We start from the raw sequence: 22500 nt of genomic DNA on the forward strand, positions 1-22500 counted from the left end.
TAGACATACATGGACCAAGAGGCACAGTTTTCTCTCAGCTGGGTTGTAGTGTATCCTGGAGCTATGAGAAGTAGGAGAGACATACACCTTAGAGTGACATGCAGAACTGTTTTCTTTTTTTTAATTTTTTTAGTAATATTTATTTATTTAGCTGTATCAGGTCTTAGTTGCAGCATGCAGGATCTAGTTCCCTGATCAGGGATCGAACCCAGGCCCCCCTGCATTGGGAGTAGGGAGTCTTAGCCACTGGACCTCCAGGAAAGTCCTTGAACTGTTCTCAGTCTCTGGTCTCTCTGCCCCTCGGTTTCTGTTTATCCTCTCTCTCTCTCATCCGTCCAGCAAATGTGTTTACTCAAAACCTTTTGCTAGACTGATATTATCAATCCAGAGATGGATGTAGTTTTGAATTAAAAGGGAAGGTTATATTAACCAATTTCATTTTGTAGGGCTTCTGCTATATTCTCAACTTAAGCATTATGTCCCAGTACAACTATTTTTAAAATGTGTTTTCAACCTGATAGGATATTTGCATCAACCATGAATTAAACTCTTGATTTAAAAAAATTAACCCAAAAGAGTACAAAAGAAAAAAGCACTGTTTTAAATTTTATAAATGACCTATATATTTAACTATCTGGGGCATTATTCAGTTGTGTTTGTTTTTATTTAGACTTATTCAAAAAGAGAAATTTCTAAGTGCTCCTTTCCTGTATAACTGTGCTGATAACATAGCTTTCAAATTACAAGTCATAAACCAAGAGTTGTTGGCCAAAGAAAAGTTCAAAATTAGACTCTGGTAAACTCTCTGCCAAAAGAATTAAGTAAAATGTTGCTCACATCCCACTCCTTATACCAAACAGACAAGATGAAGGTACTAGACGCTGTAGCACAGGTAGTTGTGACAACTATAAGGAATTCTGAGCTTTAAGATTTCACATTCTGAACTCAGGTTTTTTGACCTTAAAAAATAAAATATGGTCTTTAAAAGTAGGTCTTTCAAAATGATGACACTGCTACAGCATGAATTATCAAAATTACAGTCTGCATACGGTGGGTATGGCTAGCATGTCAGATGGGGTCTCTGATCTAATGAGTGCCTACTTTTAAAGACCATGTTTTTATTTCTCCATTTTTTCTTACCCTATGATTTCACTGACCCAAATGAGTTTTACTACTGTTCACATTACAGAGGCCAGAATGGGTTATTAAAATGGGTTATTGCATTAAGAAGAAATTGAGATAATATTTTAGTTCATAAAACACTGGCAAAGTTATTATTTGATGCAGAATTATAAGGAAAGGTTTGTAATCATTGAAAGGGGTAGGGACAGATTGTTTACAGTGCCAGTGTTGAAGACATCCATCGTCAGATTTATCACATGGAAATATTTTATTAATATAATGGGGTTTTCATCATGTTTACTATGTGCTAAACACTTTACATATTTTAAATCAGTAATTCTCATAACAATCCTACTATTGTCCGTATTTAGCGGATGAGGAGATGGTACACAGGAGAATGAGGACTTGTTCAAGGCACACATCGCTAAGAAGTACAAAGTGGCAATTCAAACCCAGGTAAACTGACTCAGGCGGACTCCCTAGTGGCTCAGCTGCTACAGAATCCGCCTGCAATGCAGGAGACCTGGGTTCGATCCCTGGGTTGGGAAGATCCCCTGGAAAATGGAACAGCTACCCACTCCAGTATTCCAGCCTGGAGAATTCCATGGACTACAGTCCATGGCGTCACAGAGTTGGACACGACTGAGCGACTTCCACTTTCTCACTAACTGACTCAGGCACCCTTGCTCATCACCACTGCCTCTGTACATCTTCGTGATATAGAACTCTTCTAGAATAATGGGAAGTGGTGATATAGAGGGGCTTCCCCGGAGGCTCAGCAATAAAGAATCTGCCTGCAATGCTGGAGATGCAAGAGCCATGGGTTCAATCCCTGGAGGAGGGCATGGCAACCCACTCCAGTCTTCTTGCCGAGAAAATCCCATGAACAGAGGAGCCTGGCAGGCTACAGTCCACAGGGTCACAAAGAGTCAGACATGACTGAAGAGACGGAACACAGCACAGTGATTGAAAGTATGGGCTTTGACATAGGACTTCCTAGGCATGGTATTTTCCATCTGTGGGCCAAAGTTTTCCCATCTTTACCATGGGTTACCATCAATCCCCACCTCATAATACTTGTTAGAAATACTGAATGAGTTAATACACCAAAGCTCTGAGGACAGTCTGAGAGATGGCCTGTTCAAGCACGGACAATAAATATTACCTCTTGTTTTCATAATATTTATATTACTATCAACCCTAGTATGTGAATTACAGTAGCCAAATTTCCTGGGTGAAAGATGATTGGCATTTATTAGTGGGCACTTTTTAGAGTTTATCTCACAATAACTCAGTAAGATAACTCTTACATTCCCATTTCACTGAATTTGAGAATACTCGGACTCCAGAAACATATGTTATTTTCTAAAATCAGATAAGCAAGGATTCAAACTTAGAACACTTGCCCCAAAGCCTTAGCTCCATCTACCACTCTTGTCTTGTTCTAAACCCCAGGATTGTTCTGTCAGTCCCTACATTGATCAAAAACACCAATGCAAAGCAGAGGTAATAGTAAAACAGGGAATTAATGTTGTGCTTATGAAATTACATCATGGGCATGTAACAAATGCAATGCGGCTGTATTGGCTCAGTGGATAACAACCATGAGGCTCTGTGCTAAGAGCTGTTCAAGTCCATAAATAAAATCACATTAATAATTATGGTATGGTGAGAGACCACCCAGGAAATCTTGCTTGATATACGAAGTGGCAGCTGTGGCTTCTAATGGAGAGTTAACTGCTTCTTGAATCAGTGCTGAACCATGGCTCCAGGGGGATATTAAGACTGCTCTGTCCATGGAAGATGTGAAACTCAACAGCTGACCCGACCACTTGTCATTGTTGACGATCCTATAAATTTCTCTTAAGCCAGGAACTTTATGTTCTAGTTCAAACCAAGTGAATATTTCCTGTTTGTTGACCCACAACTTCATGGGTGATAAGTCATCAGTTTAGAGAAATTCTTTTACTCCCCTTTACTGTAAGGGTTATTATAGTTCTATCAAAAGGTCAGAGGGAATGCCTGCATATTTCCACTTCACCAAATACACTAGCTGTTCCCTCTTGTTTCCTATCTCCTCTTTACTTTGGGGCTTCCCAGATGGCTCAGTGGTAAAGAATCCGCCTGCCAACCAGGAGATACAGGTTCAATCCCTGGGTTGGGCAGATCCCCTGGAGAAGAAAATGGCAACCTACTCTAGTATTCTTGCCTGGGAAATCCCATGGACAGAGAAGCCTGGTGGGCTGCAATCCATCGGGTCACAAAGAGTCGGACATGACTTAGTGACTAAACAACAACCATACTTTTACTTTTTCTCTCATCTGTTTATTAATGGTACCCTGAATTTTAAAACCAGGATAGTGGTGCAAAGGCAGTTGGAAATTCACTAGCTGTGAATTTTAGAGATCTGGTGCAAATCCCACTTCTGCCTCTTATTAGCTGAATGGACTTAAATAAGACGTTTATCCTCTCAAAGTCTCACATTCCCATCTGTAAAGTGGGAATAACACTGACTGCCTTCTATGGTTGCCTTGAGCATTAAATGTACATGTTTCTGAAACATAGCTGCATGTAGTAAGTGTTGGCTGAATCTGTCCCAGTGCCCTGCCACTACCCCCATGTAAGCAAAGACACATTTCAGAAGACCAAAAAGAGGTTTCCCTTTCAAGGTAAAGATGTACAATCTCTTCTTAAATGAATCCATTCTAGTGTTTAATTTTCTTTATGAGTCAAACATTCTCTTATATCTTACTGAACTTCACAGCATGAATATAATACTGTCTTTGAAGAGGGCGACCCTAATGATCTCAGGCCAGCAAGGAAACCTCTGATCTTTCTCTGTTTGTGGTTACCATACAGCAGCGATCGCCAACCTTTTTGGCACCAGGAACCAATTTCATGGAAGAACATTTTTCCATGAACCAGGAAGGGGATGGGAGGGATGGTTTGGGGATGATTCAAGCGCATCACATTTATTATGTACTTTATTTCTAATTGAATGTTGCTACTGATTTGATTGGAGGTGCCAGTCCATGGCTGGAGGTTGGGGACCCCTGCCATACAACACATTCTGCCAGAGAGCTGGGACCCAAAAGTATACGAATCAACTAGGGAAGCAAAAATAGTGATTCCTGTGCTTCTCTCAGAGAACTTGGTCTGGAGTGGAGCTCTGAAGCCTAGGTGTTTCTCAGGTTCCCCTGGTGGAGAGCACAGTGGTCACCCAAGACTACGTATACCTTCTGCTGCAGGATTTATGTAGATCATTATAGCTCCACAAAGTAGAGGGAGCCAACATGGAGAGAAAAACTACTGGGGCTAGGGAAATGTCTCATCTGGGAAGGAAATTCTCTTGTACCTGCCCCAGAATACCAAACGATTTTCTCCATGACCACATCAACCTTTTAAGTCATTCCTCACTTTCCTGTGCAGTTCAAAAGAGTGAATACATTTTTAGTAATTCTCTTGCTTAGCTTATGAGAGTTCATTTGACAAGATTAATTATAGGAATAAACACTTAGCTTATCCTGTGGTGTCTTTCTGCTGTAGTATCTGGGTCCTTCTATCACACATATTTGCATTTTTGTGATGGTCAGATGCCTTCTCTTTACTACTCTTTGCACCTTTGTGCTTCCAACAATAATTTTTTAAGGATAAAGGCATTTGGAGAGTTGTAAGAGGATAAGGTCTAGTGGTCTGCCCTGGTCCTGTGTATCTAAATGTATACCTGATAAGTTAAGCCTGAAAAGGGGATGAAAGCAAATAGAAAGCAATGGAGTCTAGATATAAAGAATTTAAAAATTAATGTTCTGTATTGACCTTAGTAGTCTCTAAGCCTCTGGCCTCATTTTGCTCACTCACCTGTAAAGGGATTATGCTCAATCATAGGTCACTGAAGTTTGGATTCTATATCTCAATATTTAGTAAAATTTTTTTAAAACTCACAAAATATATGCTTCCATATTTCTAATTTATGTGCAGTGTTCTAATATATTTTGTTACAGAATGTTCATAAAAATATACATTTTAAAGTCTTAAGTTGAACCAAGCAACAATATAAAATAGTCCAGTGTTTGATAAAACAAAATACTTCCTGCAGTGTGTTTGATGTTTACTTCTTTTGGAGAAAGAAGTCTTCATTTAACAGTTTATGGAACACAGTTTGAAAGGTTGGATCTGTGCTACCTTTATTTCATTACTTTGCTTTAATTACAATCTCAGTCTCATATCTGAGAAGAATAAGATATATCAAGTTAGATGTTTAAAAAAATGAAGAGTAGTTGTAGAAGATGTCAATCTATATTTCAAATAGTCTTTAGGATAATTTCCCATTTTGGAAATCAGCTTCCTATCAGATTTGGATAAAGCTATTGTACGGATAAGAAAAGCATCAGCTAGGCCAATGCCTTATTGTTGACTTGGGCTGGCATCATCAGAATTACTTTCAATAATAGATTTCTTTACTTGAATATTTTTTCTTCAATTTTTTTTATTTAAGTATGGTTGATTTACAATGTTGTGCCAATCTCTGCAGTACAGAAAAGTGATTCAGTTATACACATATATATGCTTTTTTAATATTCTTCTCCATTATGCTTTACCCCAGGATATTGAATATAGTCCCCATGCTATATATTAGGACCTTGTTGCTTCTCCATTCTATACTTAATAGTTTGCATCTACTAAACCCACTCTCCCAGTGCATCCCTCTCCCTCCCCCTCTCCTCCTTGGCAACCACAGGTCTGTTCTCCATGCCTCCGAGTCTGTTTCTGTTTTGTAGATAGGTTCATTTATGCCATATTTTAGATTCCACATATAAATGATATCATTACGTGAATATTTTTAAATCATTTATTTCCTATGTTATGATTAGCTAAACCACCATAATATCAGTTTAATCTGTTTAGCCATTAAATCAGCCATGTAGAATCTATTTTTTTTAAATGCCCTAACATGTTAAAATAAAGAGACAAGTGAAGGAACTCACCAACTCTCTAAACTATGCCTGCCCATCATTCCTGCAGAACCCTTCTCATGCCAAATGTGGCATGTGACTCTGACACAACTGAATGAAGGCTCCCTGTGACTCTCCATGTTCATTATTCAGTTTCAGTTCAGTCGCTCAGTCGTGTCCAACTCTTTGAGACTCCCATGAATCACAGCACGCCAGGCCTCCCTGTCCATCACCAACTCCCAGAGTTTACTCAAACTCATGTCCATCGAGTCGGTGATGCCATCCAGCCATCTCATCCTCTGTCGTCCCCTTCTCCTCCTGCCCCCATCCCTCCCAGCATCAGGGTCTTTTCCAATAAGTCAACTCTTCGCATGAGGTGGCCAAAGTATTGGAGTTTCAGCTTCAGCATCAGTTCTACCAATGAACACCCAGGACTGATCTCCTTTAGGATGGACTGGTTGGATCTCCTTGCAGTCCAAGGGACTCTCAAGAGTCTTCTCCAACACCACAGTTCAAAAGCATCAATTATTGGGTGCTCAGCTTTCTTCACAGTCCAACTCTCACATCCATACATGACCACTGGAAAAACCATAGCCTTGACTAGATGGACCTTTGTTGGCAAAGTAATGTCTCTGCTTTTTAATATGCTGTCTAGGTTGGTCATAACTTTCCTTCCAAGGAGTAAGCGTCTTTTAATTTCATGGCTGCAATCACCATCTGCAGTGATTTTGGAGCCCAAAAAAATAAAGTCTGACACTGCTTCCACTGTTTCCTCATCTATTTACCATAACGTTCATTATCAGTAACCCTTAATTTCTGTGTTAGATAAACACATATGTTAATAAAAGCTTTAGTATGTTCTTTTCATTCCCAGTGAATCATTTTACATGGTCCATTTTGAAGAGAATAACTTAGACAGTCTTTCAGTCCTTTTGGTGATTAGGTAGCCTCAATTTTTCTAAATACCTGCCAGTATTTAGAGCCTGCTTTTAATAGACATTTCCACCCTGTGTATCGTAGTGGTCATATCCTGCAACATCTCTTCCCAGACCTGTCTTCTCACTACTGTACATCCCCTATCCTCTGATAGCCAGAGAAAAGATTCTGTAAATAAATAAAATATTGCCCTACCTGCCAAGAGCCAATGATTCTACAGTTCAACATTGCAACAATTCACCACAATTTTTAGCACCCTACTATACATAAGAAGGAGTCTCAGTAAAAAACGTACAAGAACCACAAGTTCAAGAATGTTTGAGAGCATACAAGAGATTAATACTTGTGGACTTCCACTTTATTCAGTGAATATTGTATGAACTACAATCTGTGTGTAGTTTCATTTTGTTTTCAATTTCCTCGTTAACTGACTATATACCTAGACACCTATTTGCTGCCATCTAGTGTAATAAAAATAGGTTAGTTATGCATGGAATTCTGGACTCATTACGTGGTTGAATGTTAGTACTTAAAGTATTTCATCTGGGTTTCTTAATAGTTTTCAAAGAGCGTAATTAGTGGCCTATTTTTTCTAAAAATAGGGATCCTAGACATGGTTTAATATTGTCATAGAGTCTAGGGCTTAGGATTTAGCTTAGTTCACTCTATAGATGTGACACTTTGAAATTTGGTGAGGATTTAGAGGTTGTCAGATGTGAAGTAAATCCATAATAATCATGTCATCATGTTTAGTGACCGTGATTTTTACTTCATGGAGACAGTGGAACACATAGCCTGGCTTCTTACCAGCTGTGTAACCTTGACCAACTCATTTCTCCTTTTTTTTAACATTATATTCTTCAGCTTGGTGAAATGGTAGGCCTCGCTGAGTGTAAGTTTATCTGTAGTCACAGCTCTAAAAGCGTGTGACTACATATAAACTTCTGTTTGGAATTGCCAAAGTCATGTTCCCAGAATTCTCTTTTTATGTCTGTAATAAATGTTGCTTCTCTAATTCTTCTATATGTTTGTCTGTCTTTTGGGTTATGGTTAGAAGTGAGTGGAAATCCTGACTTGGAAGAGAGAAAGAAACAAATAAGGGCCATGATTGTATGTCCCTGATTCTCAGGAGTTCCCCCAATGGAATGTTGTCCACCCATGAGTAAGCAGATATTCACCAAGGTGCATTTAACCTCCTCTCTTAACTCAAGATGGCAAATTTAGAAGTATAATATCTGTTATAAATGATCAACTTCCTAAAATGCACCTCCATTTTTTCTCTCCTCCCATCTAAACTTTTCTATGAAAGATTCTAGATCCATTGTAATTTATACTGCTTCTCCCTTTCTTTATACAGATCAATACAGCTACTCCAGTATTTCCTAAATGGTTTATTTTCTGATCATTTTATATATGTACGTCTTACTTCCCCAACTAGGCTGAAAACTTCACAGAGGCAGGGACTGTTGTTAGTTTCTTGTTTTGAGGGGATCTGACACTGCTAGTTAGGGATACATATGGTTCTGACTATAAGCATGCTTTTCTGATTTGCATCGGTTAAAAGGTGAAGTACAAGACCTTTTCAGACCAAGTACAGGACACTTAATCTCTAAGCTCTAGTCTCTACATGCTATCTGACAGCTCATAGAAGCTGATAACTCTCTGAGCCTGATGCCAAAAAAGCAACCTTACCATAAAGAGAAAATCAAATAAAACTGAAAACAGCAGTGCAGCGTATGAGGAAAAACATTTTGAAATGAAAAGAATCTGGATTCAAACCCCAGTCTTGCTGCTTGCTGGTTTGTGCTTTGGCTAAAAATGCTGTACCTTTACTGAAGTTAAGCTTCCTTATCTATCAAGATTATTATACTCTCATACACCATTCCTCACAGAAGAGTTGTCAAGACGAGATGAAAAGTATGGGGCAAGAATTTAGCACATATGAGAAGTTCAGTCCATAGTAGTCAAAAAGAACTTTTACGCATTAAGTAAAATGCTTTTACTAATGTACAATAAAAATGATTCCATTTATTAATTGTAAGTGCAGTTTCAGTATAATCAGGGCATTGGTAATTGAGGCACTAAAGTGAGTGGTACATTCCCATGGAGCACTGGTTCTTACCAGGGGTGATTCTCACCCCCAGGGGACATTTGGCACTAGCTAGAAATATTTTGGTGGTCACAGCTGGGGGAGAGGGCAGAGCTGCTGGCATCTCGTGGGTAGAGAATGATGCTAAACATCCTCCCATGCTCAGAACTGTTGTTTTGTAGTTACTCAGTCATGTCCAACTCTTTGCAACACCGTGAACTGTAGCCCACCAGGCTCCTCTGTCCATGAGACTTCCCAGACAAGAATACCGGAATGGTTGCCATTTCCTTCTCCAGGGGATCTGCCCAACCCAGGGATTGAACCCGTGTCTCTTGCATCACCTGCATTGGCAGGCAGATTATTTACCTCTCAGCCACCTGGGAAGCTCAGGATAGCCCTCACAATAAAGAGTTAGCTGCTCTGAAGTATCAACCCTGCTACAGAACCTAGAGAGCCCACACTTCTGACAAAAATATGTTTTACATTTGAGACTGACTGGATACATGAATAAGAAAGTAGTTTCCATTTTGGTGGATTCTGAGTAGATTTGCCTAGTCCTAAGTATCTTTCTGGGCTTCCCTTGTGGCTCAGATGGCAAAGAATCTGCCTGCAACTCAGGAAACCTGGGTTCGATCCCTGGGTTGGGAAGATACCCTGGAGATAGGAGTGGCTTCCCACTTTAGTATTCCTTCCTAGAGAATTCCATGACAGAGGAGCCTAGTGGGCTAGTCTCTGGGGTTGCAAAGAGTCGGACACAACTGAATAACCAACTTTTACTTTTTTCAAATACCTTTCTATGTGAACCATTTTGGTGTTTCAGATTCCCATTGTGAACCATATTTTTAGACTAAATTATTACAATGTATAAGGCCCTGTTATATTTCAAAAATAGCCTTGAAACTCAATAGATGAAGGAGTGAGGATCTAACTAATCCACATGAGTAAATACGAGAGCTTCATATGCAATTTTAAATTTAGTGTAATAATGGTGATGGTTCTTTGTTGAAAACCAGTCACGTGTCAGGCACTTTACGTAAATAATCAGATTTCATTTTCAGTAACTGGATAGGCATTTTGCTTTCATTTTACACATGGGAAAATATAATATTTCTAGCAAGTTGCACATCTGAGATTCACACCCACATCCAGCTGGCCTTCAAGCCTGTGCGTTTTCTGCTGCTCCATGATGCCCCATTCACCAAGGGTCCAAGACTGGAAACAGAGGTGGGTGTGTTTTAGAGGTAGGAGAGAAACATCGATTCGGGGCTTTGCTCAGGAAGGTTGGATTGGGTCTCCTGCTGAGGGGCCCATGAGTGTCCATGAACTAGGTGAAATCCCCAAGCTATCTCAGGACAGTGGATCAGAGAGAATGGATTTGTTGAAATGGGTATTAGCTTTATACCTCAAATTTATACAGTTTGCAGCTTAGCAACTTTTTTTAGGTCTTCCATGATTAAGCTGATGCAATGAATTTTCTGAATTCTTCCTTTTTAATTAAATATTTTTCTTTTGAAATCAGTTCTACCATCTAAGCCAGTACTGTCAAATAGAAATACGAGCACTACATATGCAGTTTTAGGGCTTTCCAGGCGGTACAGTGGCAAAAAACCTGCCTGCCAAAGCAGGAAGCAAGAGATGCAGGTTCAATCCTTGGGTCAGGAAGATCCCCTGGAGTAGAAAATGGCAACCCACTCCCATATTTTTGCCTGGAAAATTCCATGGAGGAGCCTGGCAGGGTACAGTCCATGGATTCACAAAGAGTCAGACACAGCTGAGCACCCCTCCACACACACACACATATAATCTTAAATTTTCTATTAGCCACATTAAAAAAGTAAAGAAACAGGTAAAATTAACTTTTATATCTTATTTAGCCCAATATTAAATAAGATATATTTATACTATAATTTCAACATGTAATCAATCTAATAAAATGGTATTGTGATATTTTACATTATTTTTTCACAATGTTCAAAATTCAGTGTGTATTTTACATCACACTTTGGGATGCCAAAGTTTCAGAGAAATGAAATGTAGTCCTATTGAAACAAAGTTATATTTAAGGAAAAACATTTCACACTGCTTTCATTTTTAAATGTAAATTAATTAAAATTGAATAAAATTAAAAATTCAAAATCTTGGTCACAGTACCCCCATTTCAAGTCCTCAATAGCCACATGACATTAATGGCTACCATACTGGATGACACAGATCTAAATTCTTGCCCCTCGGAATGTGGTCACCAGCAGCAGCATCCAGAAACCTGTCAAAAGTTCAAACTCTCAGGTCCTACCTACTGAATCTGCATTTTAACAAGATTTCAACTTTCGATTTCTCATACTAAAGTTTGAAAAGCATCTCTCTCAAAAATCATGAATCTCTCCAACAGAGACCTGCAGGAGGAGTGAATAAATGAAGAACTATGAGGACTTAGGAAATTTGCTGCTGGAGGATTGCCAGGGCTTGGTCTGATGTGTTCCGCTGAGACATAGTCATTTCCCACAAAGGCAGCCGTGGCCATTATACCGTGTGGACTCACAGGGCTGTCCTGGAGCCTGGATCTGGCTCTACTCCCAGGATCTATGGCACAGAATCTCACACTAACTTCCATGACTCCCACAGTTAAGGCAGCTGCACCCTCAACACCGTATATGCTTAAAACTGCAACTTTAATTCCCCCTGAACACAGCTGCGGGCATGTGTTTCTGCCCCACACAATGGAATTTAAGGCTGGGCCTTCCTGGGAGACCCCAGGAAGATCACCCACAGAGGAGCTTGTGCTGTTCACCACACTGCCATCTCCAAGAGCTGACACAGACACACTCAACATCCCCATAATTGGGGCGTTTATCTAGTTCCCCTCGGAGATTTCAGTGCATGCTGCTTTGCCTTGCTAACCTTATTTGGTGTGTTTTTCACAGGACTCGGCATTTAAGGGGCCTTTCAATATATCTGCTAAGGAATTCATTGTACTAATCTAACATAGAAGCTCATTGTTCTAATTCAGAGGTTCCGAACAGTGCTTACACGTTAGAGTCACCTGGGGCATTTTTAAAAATACCAGTGCCTAAGTATCACTTCAGTCTTTTTCCCTCTGTACATTGAGAGGAGTGTTTATATTTTAAAAATATAAGTGAGCTTTGCGCAGTGGCAGTATCGTAGCCAATGAGGTTTATCCGAGGCGCAATTATTGCTAATTGAAAACTTTTCTGATTTAAAAAAAATAAAAATATAAGTGACATCTAACACTGTATAGGCATCACCCCATCTAATTAAACTAGATCTCTGGAAGGTATTTTGTTAAAGACCTCCAGGTGATGCTAATGTGCAGCCAGCGTCCAGAACCACTGGTGCAGTTTGAAAGAGCCCTTAGCTGGCAGTCAGATACCTTAAGTTAATGCTTCTCAATCTTTAATGTACATAATACAGATAACTTGAGGACTTGTTAGAATGCAGATTCTGATTCAACCCAAAGAGGACAAATAAGCCCAACCTTATGTACAGATATGGCCCTCGTGGCATTTGGTTCTTGACCATCATCAATCTTTTTCCATCTCAGCAAACTAGGATAAGTTCACCACTCTCTCCTTACTCGTCTTTGAAGACTTCCTTTCTCTCTCCACCCCCAGCTATGAGTCATCACAAGTTTCTTTGATTTCCTAAAGCAATTATTATCTTTATTGAAACTACCTTTTATTGTTAACTACTTCTCACATATTATTTCCTGTACTACTACATCTCTTCAAAGGCAGAATCCATGTGTCATGTTATTTTCATAATTCCCACAACACTCAAAAGAGCCTTACACATAATGGGTACCACATAAATGCTTCTTGATTAATAGAGAGTCTATATGAAAGTCTCTTTAAAATCCCAAACAAGTTAAAAATGCAACTTGTTTTTCATTGTTGAGCAGAAAAAAAATTTCAATTTTTGTGTTAGCTTTTTCCATCCTGGGTACATATTTAAATTTTGGAGAACTACTTTGTAAGTTAATAGTCTAAATTGTTTGTTTGGAAGAGGGCATTATCGTCATTTTAGACCAGATAATTCTTTGTTATCTGGTCACAGTGAGTCTCCTGTGCACAGCATCTCTGGCCTCTACCTGAAAAATGTCATCCCTCCCCCAGCCATGACAATCCAGTATGTCTCCAGCAAACATCTACTGAGAAGGAAACCCGCCCTGGTTGACAGCTCTTGGTTTAGAAGAATGAAGAGTGACACAGCTGCCTTGCTGCAGCACTAAATACCTTGAAAAATTCATGTACACACACACACAAGAATTACAAGCTATGTTCCTGAGAAATATGTATATAAGTATTTATAGAAAAATGTGCTTTCATATTTTGGAAGCCATGGCTGTGTATACCATATTTATCTTTGCATTTGTCATCCTGGACATTCTTTTATGGAAATAGAAATATATACATGAAACATTTTAAAAATCTGAATATAGACTTCAGAATTCAAACATGTGGTGAGAGTAAATTATACCAAGCAAGAGAGTATCCAGAGAGCAAAAGTTATTAAGAAAGAATGATTCTCTCTCAGGGAACTGGCCCAGCCTCTTGATATAAAATTGTCTGCTGTGCCATCATCCTGGGACCATATTCACTGTTCCAGCAAGTGATGATGTTCATTAAGCTGGAGCCTGGCACATAAACAGATGTTCAATGATTGTTGAATAAGTGGACAAATGAATGAATTTGTGTTGCATGTGCCTGTAACCCTAAAACTAAAATGCTTTGGTGTCCTCATTACAAAAGACCCTGTTTTACTGCATTTGAAGCTCCAAACCTTAGAAATGAAATTACATAGAAGACTACATCATCATCAGTGAGAATTAAACAGCTTTGACAAAATTACAAGGAGGGGAAAATAAAGACTCATTCATCATTTGGTTTCTTCTGGCGATAGAAGGCTCCCCTGAGACTTTAGGAGGTTTGTGTTTTTCAGTGACAAGAGTTTTGACTTTGGCAAAGCATGGGTATACTTTTAGGCTTGGATGAGAATATACCAACATGTACTTTTCCCTCCCATTCCTGGCGAAGAACTTGTCTGTGAGAACCAGACAAGAGGCTCCAGTGGTGGGAACAAGCAGAATGTCTCCTGGACTCAGAAGGGAAAAGATGATATAAGTCAGTGGTTCTTGAATTCTTCTGTCCTTTAAAATCGCTGGGGAGCTTTTAAAAATTCAATGGCCAGATAACTAAATTGGCAATTCCATGTATTATCAGTTAAAGTAGAATATCAAAGAGTAGAACACAGCATCAGTAATTATTTTTAATTCCCCAGGAGATTCCAGCATACAATGTGCTAATTCTGAGTAGAGCCCCATTGCCAGCCACCGATTTCCAGGAATTGGGATCATTTCACTAAAAAGAACCTGATAACCTCATTCACAAGTGCTTCAGCTAAGTTTCGCTTGGGACGTTTTCATATGACTAGGGGATCCAGTAGTCTTTTTTTAAGATTTTTTTTTAATGTGGACCATTTTAAAGTCTTTATTGAATTTGTTTGAATTTTGCTTCAGTTTTATGTTTTGGATTTTTGGCCATGAGTGATCTTAACCTCCCTGACTAGTGATAGAAGCCACACCCCCAGCATTGGAAGGTGAAGTCTTAACCACGGACCACCAGGGAAGTCCCCTTCTAATACTGTCTTCTGCACAGTGAGCTATAAACCCTTATACTGTGACAGGGGCATGCCTAAATTAACAACGCGTGCTGTATGCTGAGTCATGTCCAGCTCTTTGTGGCCCCATGGACTACAGCCTACCAGGCTCCTGGAGCTTTTCCAGGCAAGAATACTGGAGTGGGTGCCATGGCCTCCTCCAGGGGATCTTCCTGACCCAGGGACTGGACCTGTGTCTCCTGCGTCTCCTGCATTGGCAGGCAGGTTCTTTACCACTAGCACCACCTGGGAAGCCCCGTCTAACTTGTGAAGAACTGTTAAACTTTTTCTACAGTGACTATACCAGTTTACATTCCTACTGGAGGTTTCAATTATTCCACATCCTCTTGCTTTATATTTTAGTTATTTGATTATGTTATCTAGGATGTCCCTTGCTTCAACAAGACAAAAAATAAATTTTACTAAATTTAGTGTTAACTGTTTCTTTGACATATTAAAACCATGCTATACAGATTTTTTTTTTTTAATAATGAAACTATGGCAGTTCTATTTCCTAAGTCAGTTATCCTGCAGGGCTGTAAATATGCATCTTGGAGGTGACGCTCCCCTTTCATCTTCCAGCAGGCTACACTGTTAGAAGCTGGAGCAGCTGCAACTGCCTTGGTAGATCCCCCTCCCTAGCCAGAAAAAAAAAACACCAGGAAAAATAGTGTTCCCACCTGCCCACCCAGTTTTAAGAGAATTGATGGGAGAAGAGAGAAAGTGTTAGATAGGAAAGTGTGTGACCATTCTGCCCTAAAGAATTGAGTGAAATAATGGGAAAGTACTGTGTAGGTGTATGTGTTAGTTGTTCAGTCATGTCCAACTCTTTGCAACCCCATGGATTGTAGCCCACCAGGCTCCTCTGTCCCTGGAATTTCCCAGGTGAGAATACTGGAGTTGGTTGTCATTCCCTTCTCCAGGGATCTTCCCAAACCAGGGATTGAACCTGGGTCTCTCACATTGCAGGCAGATTCTTTACCGTCTGAGCCACCAGGGAAAGCAATGAGTAAGCTAAATATATTGAATAAATGCCATGGAGAAGGGAGGAAAGGGGAGAAGGATGATTAATTAATTACCCTGAATATTCAAAACTAGGATTAATTATGTTCAACCACAGCTGTTTCAGAAGGGAAGTAAATACATTTGATAATGAAACTGTTCCATGAAAATTAAATAAAAAAACAAAACAAACTTTGGTGAAAAGATAGAGGCTTAAACACTAACAGTACTGCATGCATAGCTCTGTTTCCTAACCCTGCCATACAGATGAGCTGTCCACAGGGGCTGCATCCAGTTAAATTCCCTGCCAGACCACATGTGCCGCAAATATTGTTCCAAGACACTGTAACGTTTACTTGACTTGACATTCATCTTAAAGTAACTGGATGTTTTCACTAAGTCTTTGTTTTAGTCAAACTTACAGTGTTTTAAATGCACCAAGAATCCATTTTTTAAAGCATACTAGAGTTATTTAAAATAATAAAAAAGAAAGAAGTGGCTAGTTCAGGGGCAAGTTTGTGAACTCTCGCTCTGAACTCTAAGCCATTAAGTGCCTAAGCAGAAGATTTTACAGCTGTGCCTTCCTCAGTTCTGCAGAGAACCATAAAGGAAATCAAGCGTGAAGGTGAATTCCTTACATTTAGTATCGTCCAATGCAAAATACTTTCTTAGATTCTTTGCCAATTTCCAGTGTTAAAGATTTTTTTCCAATAGCTTATACAAACTGAGCAGTCACAGTTTCAGAACCATTTGGTAATTCGTAGGTTATAAAAAGCCTACCAGACTTTTAAAATGTGTGTTCTTTGACACTAGATTATCTATGTGCTCAGTTGTGTCCAACTCCTTTCAGCCCTCTTGGACTGTAGTCCACCAGGCTCCTCTGCCCATGGAATTTTCCAGGCAAACACTGGAGTGGGTTGCCATTTCCTTCTGCAGGGGATCTTCCTGACCCAAGGATCAAACTTGAGTCTGTTGAATTTCCTGCATTGGCAGGCAGGTTCCTTACCACTAGCACCACCTGGGAAGCCCATTTTATCTCTAAGGCAGCTTAGTTACTTAACAATAGTGATCAACCAGGAAGTTTACATACTTCTTTTACCATATTTTGACAGGCTAACATCCATCAAAAACAAGACATTTATTTAGTAAAGAGGGTGTAAGATGCTCTAGGGTAGAGGAATCACTGAATTTCTGAAGCTCTTCAAATAGGTGAGTGCTTTGAAAATAACAAGTGTACTTTGGAGAAGGATGAAGTGAAGTGAAATTCTCCCTGTCATATCCGACTGTTTGTGTACAGTCCATGGAATTCTCCACGCCAGAATACTGAAGTGGGTAGCCATTCCCTTCTCCAAGAGATCTTCCCAACCCAGGAATCAGACTCAGATCTCATGCATTGTGGGCAGATTCTTTACCATCTGAGCCACCAGGGATGGATGGCCTCAAAGCAGAATTTCAAAAGGGAAGACTCCAGAAAGCTGGGCAAGGGATTCTTTTCCCTCCACCTAAGTGTTTACAAGTACGTGCAAAATACAGTGCCCCTCAGTCCAGAACCTAGTCCCCAGGAAGACCAGCAAATATTTAGGCTTTACAAAAAAAATAAAAAGTAACATTTTAGAAACGCAATTCAACCACCTAGCCCATTCCACTTATGTACTTATGAAGTTCATTTGTCTGTTCTATAAAATTGTTGTCTTTTGTATGCCTTTGCAAGTTTTCATTCTTAATCATATCAACGGCTTTTGTTTTCTTTCCTTACTGTTTGTCTATGCCACCCAATTCAAAAGGCAGCTGTCAACTGTCTGCACTCAGTTATGCATTGGTCAGAGAGCAAGGTTGTCTCTTCACAAGATATTGAGTCCCCAACCCCCTTTCAGCGGTGATAACACGCGTCCAGGACTGTTGACAGCAGATGGTCCACACGACAGGCTGCCGTGGAGGCGGTACATTGAAGGGCACGTGGCTGTGGTGTGCCTGCCTTCCCCTCCGTGACCTGGTGCTCCAGGAAGAAGGTCGTCCTTTCCTTCCAAAGACCCCTGTCCTTCCAGCCTCCCCTCCCACTTCAACCGCTCCTCCTCCTCCTTCTCTTCTAACCCTGAACCCTCAAACGCACATGGGGCACTTGTCTGTGATTTCATTTGGTTTTTGTTTCTGTTTTGTCACAAGTTGAGGACAGGAGAGCGTGAGTGGTGAGAGAACAGGGGGGAAGAAGGCAAACGACTATTTCAGTGCGCGGCAGCTGCTTGATGCCTGTGTCCTGCCCGGGAAGACCGTCTTCCTCCAAGGGGACAGCCACGGGCCGGGAAGGGGGCCCGGCCAGTCTGGCTGCAGTCAGCCGTTGTCACTGTCAAAGGCGATGCGGGGCCACCAGCAGTGCCTCCCAGTCACTCTGACGCGGTCCTTCTGTCTTCATTGGACGTAAATCGACTTTTTTCAAAACTTGAATTGTAGTAAAACTCTCTTCAAGCTTTCTTAAAGTAATAATTTCAGTAAGAATACTAGTTTAATTCATTTTTTATTTTTATTACCAGTCTATAGTCCACCAGAAATTTGGGGAGGTTTAACATTTTATACATGTATTTGAAATATCTCTTAGTTTTCCAAGGGTTCATGAACCATTATTATATTCTTTTCAGGCCATAATTAACATTCGTATCCTTCTAGCACCCTCCAGAACTTGGCTCACAGGACTAACACCAAGTATCACTCTTGATCTATAGTTCTGCTAGAACTGATCAGAGAACCGAACGGATGTGGAAAGCTACCTTTTCAGTGCTTACATATAGCAGTGTTTCTCTACAGCAGTGGCTCTCTCAATCTGGGCTACATATTTCAAGCAACAGGTGAACTTAAAAAATCTCACTGCCCATGCTGCGCCCATGACACATTGGGTCAAGCCTCTGGGAGTAGACCAAGGCATCAGTCAGTATCTTTCACAATTCCTTGGTTGATTCTGCTGTGCATTCACAGTTAGGAAATCCTGCTCTTAGGACTCGCCTGGGTACAGATTACCAAGAGTTTAGTTAAGAGCATATCTGTTTGCTTATCATCCTTCCTTTCTGGGGATTTTTAAGCAGCAAGAGAGAATTATGTAACAAAAAAGCTACTATTTTTTGCTAGTGCTAAGAGTTTAGATGAAATCACATAGATTTGTGTTTTAATCCCATCTGCATACAACAGTAATGTAAATATGGGCAGCTCACTTCTCTGAACTCCAGTTTCACCCACATTTCTAAGTGAAAATAGTACCTGCCTTCTAGAGCTGTTATTCGTGTTAAAGGAGATAATATAAGCATAATATCATCAACATGATGTAATATATAGCATGATGTATGTAACCTAGTAATAATAACTAAAATAAGTATGTCATTACAGTTATTTTCAAAATGAAACCCCAAAGAGAATAAAAATGAATCCCAAATTTATTGTTAATATTTTTGAATGCTGAGCATTGTTAATACTAACATTTCTTCAGGAGTCAGGACCACTTGAGTTGGAAGAGTCATTTGTCTTAGTGAGAATTAAGTTAGGGTCAAAGGTGGTTTCTCTTGTCCATTGCAACATTAAGAGATGTTGTAAATGAATAGTGTACTAACTGTCTTTAGGACTATACCAAAAAAAAAAAAAAATCACGGGCAGGTAGGAAGTATTTCTACTTTAGAAATGACTGTATGTGGCTCATCAGAGAGGACCTCAGAGAGTATCATAACCATTGGTCATCTTCATAGTGAAACACAGAACAAGTTTCTACTGGGATTTTTAGATCTAACAGACAGGTGCTCATTTTAAGGTTAGGCCAGTATCACTCAGATTTGGAAAAGCTCAGTATGACTCTAAGGAAATGGACTTAGGAATGCTGAATGTCTTCAACCACAGTGGTAACAGCTGAAGTAGGAGGAATCTGAGAAAAAGAGAAGCAACTAGCCATACTGCAGTTCTTCTTGCCTCCAAAAGGGAATTTACCCCCTTTCCTATGCTCATTGTGACATATTCTATTTGTGACTTATGTCATTCTTAAATGCTTCTTTGAAGTTCTGATGTGCTTAGTCGCTCAGTTGTATCTGACTCCTTGCAACCCCATGGACTGTAGCCTGCGAGGCTCCTCTGTCCATGGGGATTCTCCAAGCAAGAATACTGGAGAGGGGTGCCATGCTGTCCTTCAGGGGATCTTCCCAACCTAGGGATTGAACCCAGGTCTCCCACATTGCAGGTGGATTCTTTACCGTCAGCCACCAGAGAAGCCCTGATAGATTGGATTTATTCCTTATATATCAACAACATTCAAACATTTACTGTGGTTAGTATTTTTCCCTATCCTTCCTTCACATGGACTTAGCAGGTGGGCCTGCTTCAGATTCTCTCGCAGGGCTGTGGTCTCATCTGTGGTGTGGACTGGGGAAGGATCGGTCTCCACGCTCACTAAGCAATTGTTTCCCAGGATTCAGCTCTTGGAGGGCTGTTAGACTGAGGGCCTCAACTTCTTGCTGCTTGTGGACCAGAGGCCACCCTCAGTTCTTTGCTGTGTGGTTTCTACCTCCATGGCAGCTTGCTTCAGCAAAACCAGCAAGAGACTCAGCCAGCCAGCAAGACTGAAGTCACAGTCTCTTGTATCCTAATCACAGATGCGACATCCCCTCAATGCTGTTATATTCCACAGACTAAAGGCAAGTTGCTCAAGGGGAGAACATACTTAAAGTTGTGGACAACAGGAGGCAGGGGTCCATGGGGCCACAGCGCCTAACAACACACACCCAGCCATAAAAGGAAGGAAGGCAGGCAAGGAAGAGGGTGCAAAGGAGGGGGAAAAAAGGAGGAAGGCAGGGAAAGGAAAGCAAGCAATGAAAGACAGACATAAAAAAAAGACCCCAAAAATTGGCTTTGCTGCACTGCGTCTACAGCAGGATTCCTCTGTGGGCATGTTATTTCATCACATTAGCACCACAACTATGAATTTCCCATTTCTTACTTAAAATGGAAGATAACATGGGGCTTTCTATACATCTGGAGTTAAAAGGAAACAGAATAATCAGGAATAGTAAGTTGAAGCAAGGAAAATGTGTTTCAAATTAATTCTTTTAAGTTCTTTTCCCCAAGCTAGCAATTTTTTTCCCTCATGTTTCAAGTTTTCGGATTGGATTTATTCTTCTTAGCAGTATGTGGAAGGCTTATTGCACAGAGGCTATGGGAACCTGAATGGTGTTTGCATTTGGTGTTCTCTGGTGGTTTCAGCTCAAATGCCACAATTCTATTTTGATTATGTACATTGTTATTAATGGTTGTTTATGTCACTTAAGGGCTTCCCGGGTGACTTAGGTAGTAAAGAATCAGCCTGCAATGTAGGAGACCCCAATTCGATTCCTGAGTCAGGAAGACCTCCTGGAGAAGGGATAGGCTGACCATTCCAGTATTCATGGGCTTCCCTGGTGGCTCAGATGGTAAAGAATCTGCCTGCAAAGTGGGAGACATGGGTTCGATCCCTGGGTTGGGGAGATCCCTGGAGGAGGGCATGGCAACCCACTCCAGTATTCTTGCCTGGAGAATCCCCATGGACAGAGGAGCCTCGCGGGCTACAGTTCGTGGGATCGCAAAGAATCAGACACAACTGAGCAACTAAGCATAGCACAGCACACGTCACTTAACTGTCAAAGTGAAGTCACAAACCTTAAGAAAGAGGTCATCTATTCCAGCCTCTCTATTGAGGAAGTTGAGGCCCAAATGACTTGGCAAGTTCAAGGCTAAATATCGTCAGAGCTGAGACTAGATCACAGATCTCTCAATTTGAAATCTGGGGCATTTCCTCTCCTCCCATTCTGTGCAAAAGAGCAGTCAGAATGTACAGTCCTCCCTCAACATTGCAGGTGTTAACACATGTTTATTGTTGTTGTTAAGTTGCTAAGTGATCTTTGCAATCCTGTGGACTGTGGTCCACCAGGCTCCTCTGTCCATGGGATTCTCCAGGCAAGAATACTGGAGTGGGTAGCCATTCCCTTGTCCAGAGATGGATCTTCCCTACCCAGGGGATCAAACCCACGTGTCCTACATTGGCAGCCATATTCTTTACCACTGAGCCACCTGGGAAGCCCTAAAGCATGTTAGTTGTGGCTTAAATGTGGTTTATTTAGCACTGATTTTCTGGAAGGATCTGAAAATAACACTTTGGGTGCATCAGCTAATAGAAGAAGGAACTTTTCCAGGAACTCTACTGTATAATAAAGTGCCTGCCTAACAAAACACACACTTTTTTCATTTGCAACAGATCATACAAGCTCCTATGCTTCAGTTAATTAACACTGACCACCATCTTCAAAATGGCCATGGAAATCAGAAGAACAATTAAAACTGATACACAAAAATTTGTTTTGCCTCAGACCTGCTGAAGATTTCATAGATGCAGAGGAGTCTGCTAATATCCTCACATCTAGGAGGCTTTTTCCACTTCCCGTGTTAGAATTGATACATATATATGCATAAGTTGTTTAAAGTAGGTATCTATTTAATAAGTTTACTGGCTGCCCGTGTTAGAATTGATACATATATATGCATAAGTTGTTTAAAGTAGGTATCTATTTAATAAGTTTACTGGCTGAATCTTTTAAAAGAAGGCAAACATTAGTAACTTTTTATCAAAAATTGGTGCAAAGGGAAAAGGTTCTATGGTGAAGGCTGTGGTCCCCACACCACATCCCTTGGGCCCACCTGTTGCCAAGACAGTCATCCATGGTGGGCAGC

The 22500-nt window shown here is 40.4% G+C and overlaps 1 protein-coding gene and 1 pseudogene across 7 annotated transcripts in view; both read left to right on the forward strand.

Moving 5' to 3' along the window:
- Positions 1–22500, forward strand: part of GHR (growth hormone receptor) — a 301514-nt gene that overhangs the window by 238188 nt on the left and 40826 nt on the right. The gene's annotated exons all lie outside the window — the stretch shown is intronic.
- On the forward strand, positions 12236–12317 carry LOC136146798 (U4 spliceosomal RNA; annotated as a pseudogene).

The sequence above is a fragment of the Muntiacus reevesi genome, chromosome 14 (assembly GCF_963930625.1).
Source record: "Muntiacus reevesi chromosome 14, mMunRee1.1, whole genome shotgun sequence".
Lineage (NCBI taxonomy): Eukaryota > Metazoa > Chordata > Mammalia > Artiodactyla > Cervidae > Muntiacus > Muntiacus reevesi.